This window comes from Pseudorca crassidens, chromosome 3, assembly GCF_039906515.1.
Source record: "Pseudorca crassidens isolate mPseCra1 chromosome 3, mPseCra1.hap1, whole genome shotgun sequence".
In the NCBI taxonomy this organism is placed as follows: domain Eukaryota; kingdom Metazoa; phylum Chordata; class Mammalia; order Artiodactyla; family Delphinidae; genus Pseudorca; species Pseudorca crassidens.
Window position 1 is genome coordinate 163,520,646 of NC_090298.1, and position 9,354 is coordinate 163,529,999.

Genomic DNA, 9,354 nt, shown 5'->3' on the forward strand with positions numbered 1-9,354 from the left:
TCCCTATGTTTGGCACATCCTCATTGTGGATGACATGTATTTCCTCAACGCTTGCCTTTGGACTTGCTTTGATCAACAGCACATGGGCAGAAATGGCAATAAGCCGGTTCCGAGCCTGGGCCTTAAGAGACTTCCCATGTTTCCACCTGCCCTCTTGCACCTCTGCTATCACCATGAGCACAGCTATCCCAGGACAAGGATGAAAGACGCATGGAGCCGAGTCAACCAGCTGAGCCCCTGCCCAGTTTTGCCAACCTGGAAGACTCACAGGTGCATGGGGATATAGGACTATTGCTTTAAGCCACTGAGCATTGGGATAGTTTGTAATGAAGCATAATTGTAACACTCCACTGGCCCAGAGAAGAAGCCCAAAACCTGTGAAATTCAAATACGGCCAGACTGAACTAAAAGAAGAAAAGAAAGTTGCTTCCCATGTATTTGCTTCTATAGTCTTTCAATGACATGAGCAGTTATATGCATGGGATAAAATAATGTTGGGCCATACTATACAAAAGAGAGATAACTAATAACGACCTACTGTCTAGCACAGGGAGCTCTACTCAATACTCTGTAAAGGTCTGTATGGGAAAAGAACCTAAAAAAAAAAAGAGTGGATATATGTATATGTATAACTGATTCACTTTGCTGTACACCTGAAACTAACACAACATAGTAAACTGACTCTACTCCAATACAAATTAAAAAAATAATAATAATGTTGGGCCATTGTACATTGAGATGGAGTAACCACTTTATCTCTTCTGCATGGTCAAGACATTGCTTCTGTGTCTAAATGTCCTATGTATGCAGCATTTAATCAAGGCACTTAGAGTGAATTTCTATGTGGACTTATTAAAATATTGATTTAAGAATTTCAAAAAAGAAAAGGAAGATGAAATTGGCCCGATGACCAAAGTCTGGGCACCTTCTGAACAATCCCAATTGGTTTTCCAATTCTGCCCGCAAAAATGATGCCCGAAGAGAGACATTTTAGAAGGCAATGTAATGTGCTGAGCTAATCAGGAGACTGGGAGGACAACCGTCAGCCAGTCCAGAAGGAGTATCCAGCATGGTATTTCATTTAATTCCCACTTGGATTCGTTGCACCCACTGCAAGGAAGGCTGGAGAATGTATTCTAGCTGCATCCCTGAGACGAAAAGGGGATGGATTTTGGTAAACACTCAGCAGTCTGTGCCTCAATGATTTAATGTGTGGTGAGATCACCTAATAAAGTCTCTGGGAAATGGTAGGTGTTCAATAAATATGTTTCCCCCTTTTCTCTCTGCACTGAACTTTCAGTCACAAAATTAGGCCTTGGGGACTTCACACCTGCTCTTCCCTCTGCCTGAAATTCCCTTGCCTCAGAGAGCCCCCAGCCTCACTCCATCACTTTGTTCAGGTCTCTGATGAAATACTGAAAGGGAGCAGGACCCTATGGTCCTTCCCCCCATGTCCTCTGCCTGCCTTTTGTCTGTGGAAAAAAACTTTAGCCAAAGAATAAGTTTAATCAGAGAAGTGAGAAAATACAGAAGCAAAGGAAAACAGTGAAACAGGACACAACATTAATAGTTTAGTCAGTAAGCAAAGTCAAGGACATTTAGTTCCTTCCCAAGGGCTATAGATACTATTCCAAGCCATATCCTGTGAGCTATCTTATAGATACGGAAACCCCTACCAGATAGGAGGAGTTAACTACATGATGAACAGCTGTAGCCATGATATAAGCTGCCACAATTCCGAGAACTGGTCTCAAGGAAATGGGAACAAACCAACCCCTGGAACTGAAGATTGTGCTTAAAACCATCAAGATGGGGGAAATCCATCCACTTGCGGTCCAGTGGTTAGGACTCCACTCTCTCACTGCCGAGGGCCTCGGTTCAATCCCTGGTCAGGAAACTAAGATCCCGCAAGCTGTTCGGCATGGCCCCCCAACACACACAAAAAAAACAATCAAGATGACGCTGGTCAGATCACCAGATCACCACATGACCAATTTCAAGATGACTGTCAGAGCTGACTGTGCTGTTTCTGCAAGCAGCCCCCTCCCTCCGTCTATAAAAGCTCTTGCCAACTGATTGTCAGTGGGGGGGTGAGGTGGCCTTTGGACAGGAGTCCGCCCTCCTCCACCCCCCTCAGTTGCTGGCATCCAAAATAAAGCAGACTTTCCTTTCCACCAACCTTGCCCCTTTATTGCCTTTTGAGCACTGAGCAGCCGGAACGCCACTTTCAGTAACAATATCACTCATTCAGAGAGATCATTTCTGTACCCTACCTGAAAAACAGCCCTCGTCACTTTCTAACCCCTTACCCTGATTTTCTTTGTGGATCTTTTCATAGTTGTGTTTATCACTACTTGATATTATATTATATATCTGTTTATTGTTAGTATCCCCCCACTGGAACATGAAATTCAGAAGGCAGGGGCTTTGTTTCATTCATAGCTGCAGTTCCAGCACCTGCAACTGTTTGTAGCACAAGATGTTCAATAAATATATTTTGAATGAATGAATAAATAAGTGAATGAATGAATGAATAAAATAAGCTCCTTTAAAATATTTGTTGAATGGATGAATGAATGAATATTCCCCTTTGTTCTATGTCTCTTTAAATAACAAAAAGTTTCCACTCCTTCCTCTTTGAAGCAAGGAAAGAGGGTTTTGCTAAGTGAGGATAAACTTTGTGTCTGAGGCAGGATATGGATGAAGAACTTGCGATTTCTAAGAGGAAAGAGAACATGATGTAGAAGTCTCCCCAGCACAAAGATCCATGCAAACTGTAGCTCATGTGGGCCAGGGAAGGACATCTCAGATCTCTGGACTGAGATGTATTCATCAGTATAGGCTAGGTTATGCTGCAATAACAAATATCTCCAAATCTCGGTGATACTGGTAAATGGTAAAAGTGCATTTTCACTCATGTTAAAAGTCCTTCACAGATGAAAAGTTCTCCACAAACACTGTCATCCAAGGACCCAGACTGTTGAAGTCTCCACCAGCTCAAACAACAGCAGTTACCATGGCAGTGAAAAGGAAGATGGAGAATGGTGCCCCAGTTCTTAAATACTCCATAGAACTGACTCACATCACTTCTGCTCATATGTCATTGGCCAGAGCAAGTCACATGGCTACACTAAACTTCAAGAGGGTAGAGAAAATTTATCCTCCTCTGTGTCTACGTATTAGTTAGCACTTTCTGTATAACAAACCACCCCCAAAATTAGTGGTTTAGAACAATAAAACATGAGTTATTTGTCATAATTGTTTAGGTTAATTCAGTGGTTCATCTGATTTTGGCCAGGTCAGCTGATCTCTGCAGTCTTCTGGTGTTGTGGCTGGGTCTAGATGATTAGCATGACCTCATTCATACCTGCTGGCAAACTGAGCAGTCTGAGGGTGATTTGCTAGAAGAGCTCACCTCCACCCCCTGTGGTAACACATCCTCCAGTGGACTAGCCTGAGCTTGTTTACATGATGGCAGAAGAGTTGTAAGAAAGCAAGAGCAGAAGCTACAAATCCCTTGAGGCCTAGAGTCAAAACTCTCCTGCTATCATTTTTGCCATATTCTAGTGGTCAAAGCAAGTCACATGACCCAGCCCAGCTTCAGGGGTATGGGGAAATAGCCTCCACTTCACGATGGGAGAAACTGCAAAAAATGTGTGGTCATTTGTGTCTACTACCGTCTGGAAGTTGAGAGCAGCCAGATATTTGGAATGGTAATAAGGTGTCACTCACAGGATAAGTATGTGCTACTCCAATCAGACTGTTATGAGTGTTTCCACTCAAAAATAGGAGGCAACTGAAATAAGAGATGAGAAGGGAAGAGACTGCCATCACACCAGGTCTGCTGCATACAGCTAGGGCATCCTCTAGATTTGTGCAGTGCACAACCTGTACAACCAATGCATGATGTCCAGTCAGTAGCTCCTCCCCCCATTCTTTTACTCACCTCTAGAGAAGTGTTAGTGCAGAGCTCTGAGCTTGACGTGTCAAAATTCCTGTGTCAAGAGCTTTCACAGATCCTGGACCAAGAACACTATATCAGCTGCTTGGGCTGGCTATCACCTCTACCTGGCTCTCTTTTCTCTTTCTCTTCAATTATATCTATTTCTGACCCATCCCACCAATTCAACATCCAGCATTGGCTCTTCCTGGGTCTGTTGAGCCTGCCAGCCTTATGACTGGAACCACACCATTGGCTCCCTTAGAGCTATAGTTTCCCGGCCCACCTTGAAAATTCTGGACTTGTCAGCCTTCATAATTGCATGAGCTAACTCTTTATAATAAATCTATTTCTTTATATATACATCCAATTGGTTCTATTACTCAGGAGAACCCTGACTAGTACAGCAGGAGACAATAAGACCCAGTGATGTCATCTTTATAGGTCAGCCTCTGAGGACACAGAATAAGGTGGAAAACATGTGTAGCAGAATGGCAAATGGAGTTTAACCAATTTTTTTTAACCAGTTTTTTGTTGCCAGAGCATCATAAGTTATTTTCTGAGTCCCTGTGATTCAGGTCACTTTTCTCAGCAGTCTGCTTGACCTGATTTTTTGTCTCCTCTGGCTACAAAAGGAAACAGATACAAAAGGGAAAATACATTCTTCAAGGAATTCCCAATAAATCTTAAGGAATGTTCCACATACACATTTATATCTATAGTGATGTCTGTTTTTGAGCCAGCTCTCCCAAAGGAAGAGGGTCATTATTTATGGTCTCCCGATCATGTTTCTCTTGGCCAAAGAGCAGACAGCTGACAAAACTTATAATGCCCTCCAGAATGGTGTAGGTCTCTTTCAGAGCCCCGCAGCTAAAACTGCACACACAGAGCTGCTGAGGAAATATGACACCTTCCACCACCCGCACAGTGAACGCCTTTGCCATCCTCCCAGGCTAGGGAATTGCTGCTTGTATATGCTGGGCAAAGTCCAATCACTTAGTTAGGAAGGGCAATCAGGAGAGAGGAAAGCAAGAGATGAAAATGTCACATGAAATGCCCTTATCCCTCACCCGTGTGAGCCAATCATTTAAACCAAGAAAGGACACACAGTGAAAGCAATCAATTGAATTTGTGAAATTGATTGAATTTGAATCTGTGGTCAGACTGCAAGATTTGGCACCTCCTACCTTCATGATTTCTTTTTTTTTTAATATTCAATAATTAATTTTTATTGGAGGGACTTCCCTGGTGGCCCAGTTGGCTAAGAATCCGTGCTCCCAATGCAGGGAGCCCAGGTTCGATCCTTGATCAGTGAACTAGATACCACATGCTGCAACTAAGAGTTCTCATGCCACAACTAAAGATCCCACATGCTGCAACTGAAAGATCTCACATGCTACAACTAAATATCCCACATGCCACAACTAAGACCCCTCACAGCCAAATTAATTAATTAATTAATTAATTTTAAAAATTTTATTGGAGTATAGTTGATTTACAACATTGTGTTAGTTTCTGCTGTACAGCAAAGTGAATCCTAGGTTGCTGTTTTAGTTTGCTAGCTCAGTCAGAACAAACTACTGTCGGCCCTTGGAATATGTGGGTTCTACGTCTGGGGATTCAACCAACCCTCGGATTCAGAGACTCATGGATTAAGTCCAACTTTAAGAGATTTGAGCATCCACGAATGTTGGTACCCACAGGGGACCTGAAATGAATGCCTCACAGATACTGTGGGAGGACTGTGCCACAAACTGGGCATTTAAACAAACAAACAAAGAATATTATTTACTCATGGTGCTGGAGGCTAAAAGCCCAAAATCAAGCTGGCAACAGGACTGGTTCTTACTGAGAGCTGTGAGGGAAAGGTCTGCTCCAGCCTTTCTCCTTGGCTTCTAGACGGCTGTCTTCATGCTCACACAGCATTCTCCCTGTAGGTGTGGCTGTGACTGAATTTCTCATTTTTTATAAGGACATCAGTCACCTTGCATTACAGCCCACCCTAATGACCTCATTTTAACTAGTATGTCTGCAATGACCTTATTTCCAAATAAGGTCACAGTCTGTGGTACTGGGAGGTAGGACTTCAAGGTCAGAATTTCAGGGATGCTATAGACTGAATATATCCCCCGAAAGTCATATGTTGAAATCCTAACCCCAATGTGATGGTATTAGGAGGTGAGGCCTCTGGGGTGGTGATTAGGTTATGAGGGTGGAGCCTTCCAGAATGAGATTCATGCCCTTATAAGAAGAGACCCCAGAGAGCTCTCTCATCCCTTCTGCCATGTGAGGACACAAGGAGAATATGGCCATTTGGAAGCAGGCCCTCACCAGATACTGAATCTGCTGGTGCCTTGATCTTCCCAACCTCCACAACTGTGAGGAATACATATCTGTTGTTTATAAGCCATCCAGACTGTGACGTTCTGTTCTAGCAGCCTGAATGGACTAAGATTATGAAGAGACATGATTCAATCCATAACAATTACTCTGAGTCTCAGTTTCCTCCTTATAAAATAGGTTAAGAATTGTGAATGGGCTAATCTTGATGAAGTGATTATGAAATAAATGAGCACTTTATCTTTTTAAGTAAACACTTTAAATAGTGTCCCACACAAAGTGGGTCCTCAAAAAATGTTGGGCTAGCGAAAGACATGCCAAAGATTTCCAGGAGGGGTCCAACGGTGGGACAGGACGTGGAGAAAAGCCCGTCACTATATCAAGTCCCTACTGGATAACACGGAACACACTGTAACCAACTTTACTGAGATATAAATTATCTACAATACAAGGCATACATCTGAAAAGTACAGTTTGATGACTAATGTATATACCACATAACCACCACCATCATCAAGATTCAGAACATATCCATCACCCCAGAATTCCCTCGTGCTCCTTTGCTGTCAACACAACATCCCTATCACCAACACCCCATCACTGTCCCCAGACCTTCACCGATCTGTTTTCTGTCACTATAGATTAAACTCATCTATTCTATAATTTTACATAAATGGACTCATACAGTATTTCCTCTTTCGTGTCCAGCTCCTTTCATACAACATAATGCTTTGAGATTCATCCACGTTGGTCTGTTTATCAGTATCTGTTCCTTTTTATTATATTAAATTGTATGGCTGGACCACAGTTTGTCCACTCACATGTTGATAGACATTTGGCTTGGTGCCAGTGTTTGACTATTACAAAGAGAGCTGCTGTGAACAATCACATACAAGCCTTTGTGTGGACGTGTTTCCATTTATCCTGGGTAAATACCCAGGAGTGGAATTGTCAGGTCATAAGGTGAGCATACATTTAACTCCATAAGAAGCTACCGCACTGTTTTCTACCAGCAGTGGGCACGTCACTCCCCAGCCTCGCCAGCAATTGGTATCATCTATCTTTTGGATGATAGCCATTCTAGTGAGTGTATAGTCATATCTCACTGGGGTGCTCATTTGCATTTCCCTAATGGTTAATGATGTTGTACAAATATACATGCATGAGTGAGCTCTAAAGAAATAAAGCGTTGCCCAGGAGTCAGAGAAGAGACAGCTGAGAGTCAGGAGGTAGGCATGTGACATGGTCCTGAAAAAGCTTGTAGAGCATAATGGTGAGGGAGTATTAGGGGCTTTACTGACTCTGCAAGGCAAGAGATGAGGCCTAATGTCCTTAGTGAATAGATGAATAGGAATTGACATTTTCTATATAGAGCTGGGACTCAGGTAGGACCACACCCTAGGGAATAGGTACCAGGAAAACTTTGTCTACCAGCCCAGGGAGAATAAAAAGAAGCTTGTCTCTTCCTTGAACATAAAAAAAAAAATTTTGATAATATCCAGTGTGGGCTAGGATGTGGAAAGACACATTAATTCATGCTGTTCTGGGGGTGAATATTTTATAACAGTGTTGGGAGGGCAAAGTTATACTAATATTATTAATATTTATATTGTTAAAATGTTATTTAAAACCTAAACATGCATGCTTATATTTATTTATTATTTTTGAAGTGTGTAGCATAAACTAACTAAAGGTAGCCTAACCAAAATGATGATGATGATGATGATAAATGGGAAGGGACATGCCACACCTCATATAATGCAAGGTCAAGCATTCCTCTCACAGGAACTAGGACCAGTCATCAAAAAACCATCAGAGAAACTAACACTACATTGTAAAGCAACTATACTACAATAAAAATTGATTTTTTTAAAAAGCCATCAGAACCTGGTAGTTCTTCAATACCTACACATCAGCTTCAATCTTCTCACTCTGCATCCATCCATATATTCATGCTCAATATTCTTTGAGCTCCTGCCATATGATGGCAGAATATATAGCACTGTGGTTAGCTATGTGAGAGGCAAATCTGTCTCTGCTTCTTTCTGACTGTGTGCTCTTGGGCAAGGGATTTAATCTCTCTGAGTCTCAGTTTTCTCATCTGAAAAATAGGAATAATCTTGGGACTTGAATTATAGGGCTGGTGTGAGAAAATGAGATAATAAATGCAGAGTGCCTGGAACACAGTAAGCACTCAAGATAGTTGGTGATTATTATTTTCTTTTTCTTTCTTTCTTTTTTTTTTTTTTTTTTTTTTTGCGGTACGCGGGCTTCTCACTGTTGTGGCCTCTCCCGTTGCGGAGCACAGGCTCAGCGGCCATGGCTCACGGGCCCAGCCGCTCCGCGGCATGTGGGATCTTCCCGGACTGGGGCACAAACCCGCGTCCCCTGCATCGGCAGGCGGACTCTCAACCACTGCGCCACCACGGAATCCCATGATTATTTTTTTCTTGCATGCAGTATGTTGGGAAAGAAATAAAAATGATCCCCTTCCCATTGTGCTTTCCAATCAAGGGACCAATGGCTTAAACCAAAGAATCGTTTGGCCCCAATTCCAAAGGACAGTAAAGGCTCTGAAGTAGCCAGTTTGAGTGAGATACACTTCCCAAGCTAATCAATGGTGGCTGGGGAAGTTAGGAGAGAGGAGCAATCACATTGCACCAACATGGCTTCCTGGCCCATTCCTTTGGATGGAAGAATGAGAGGGGTGGAGGTCATTGGATTGTAGACAAGTAGATACTCCAAAAGATATCCACTACAATCACCATTTTCTCAACATTTCATTTCTAGTGTTCACCCTAACCTAGAGAGACAATTGCACAAATGCTCAGAACAGGCTTGTATCAGTTACCTATTGTCATGATAATACTGCATAACAAATAAGCACAAAATATCAATGGCACACAACAGTAAGTTTGTTGCTCATATGTCTGGGGTCAGTTGAAGATCAAATGGTTTTGCTGATTTTAGCTAGACTTTTTCACAAGATTGATGGTTGGCTGGTTGACCTTGGGGTGACAAGGGCAACTTGGCTATGCTCCACATGTCTCTCATTGTCCAGCAGGTTACCCTGG

The 9,354-nt window shown here is 42.5% G+C and overlaps 1 non-coding gene across 1 annotated transcript; it reads left to right on the top strand.

Annotated features, from left to right (window-relative positions):
* The first annotated feature begins 426 nt into the window (after positions 1 to 426).
* LOC137222874 (small nucleolar RNA SNORA20) lies at positions 427 to 514 on the top strand. The gene has a single exon (XR_010942650.1). It is a non-coding gene; the product is annotated as a small nucleolar RNA SNORA20 (small nucleolar RNA).
* The last annotated feature ends 8,840 nt before the right edge of the window (positions 515 to 9,354 follow it).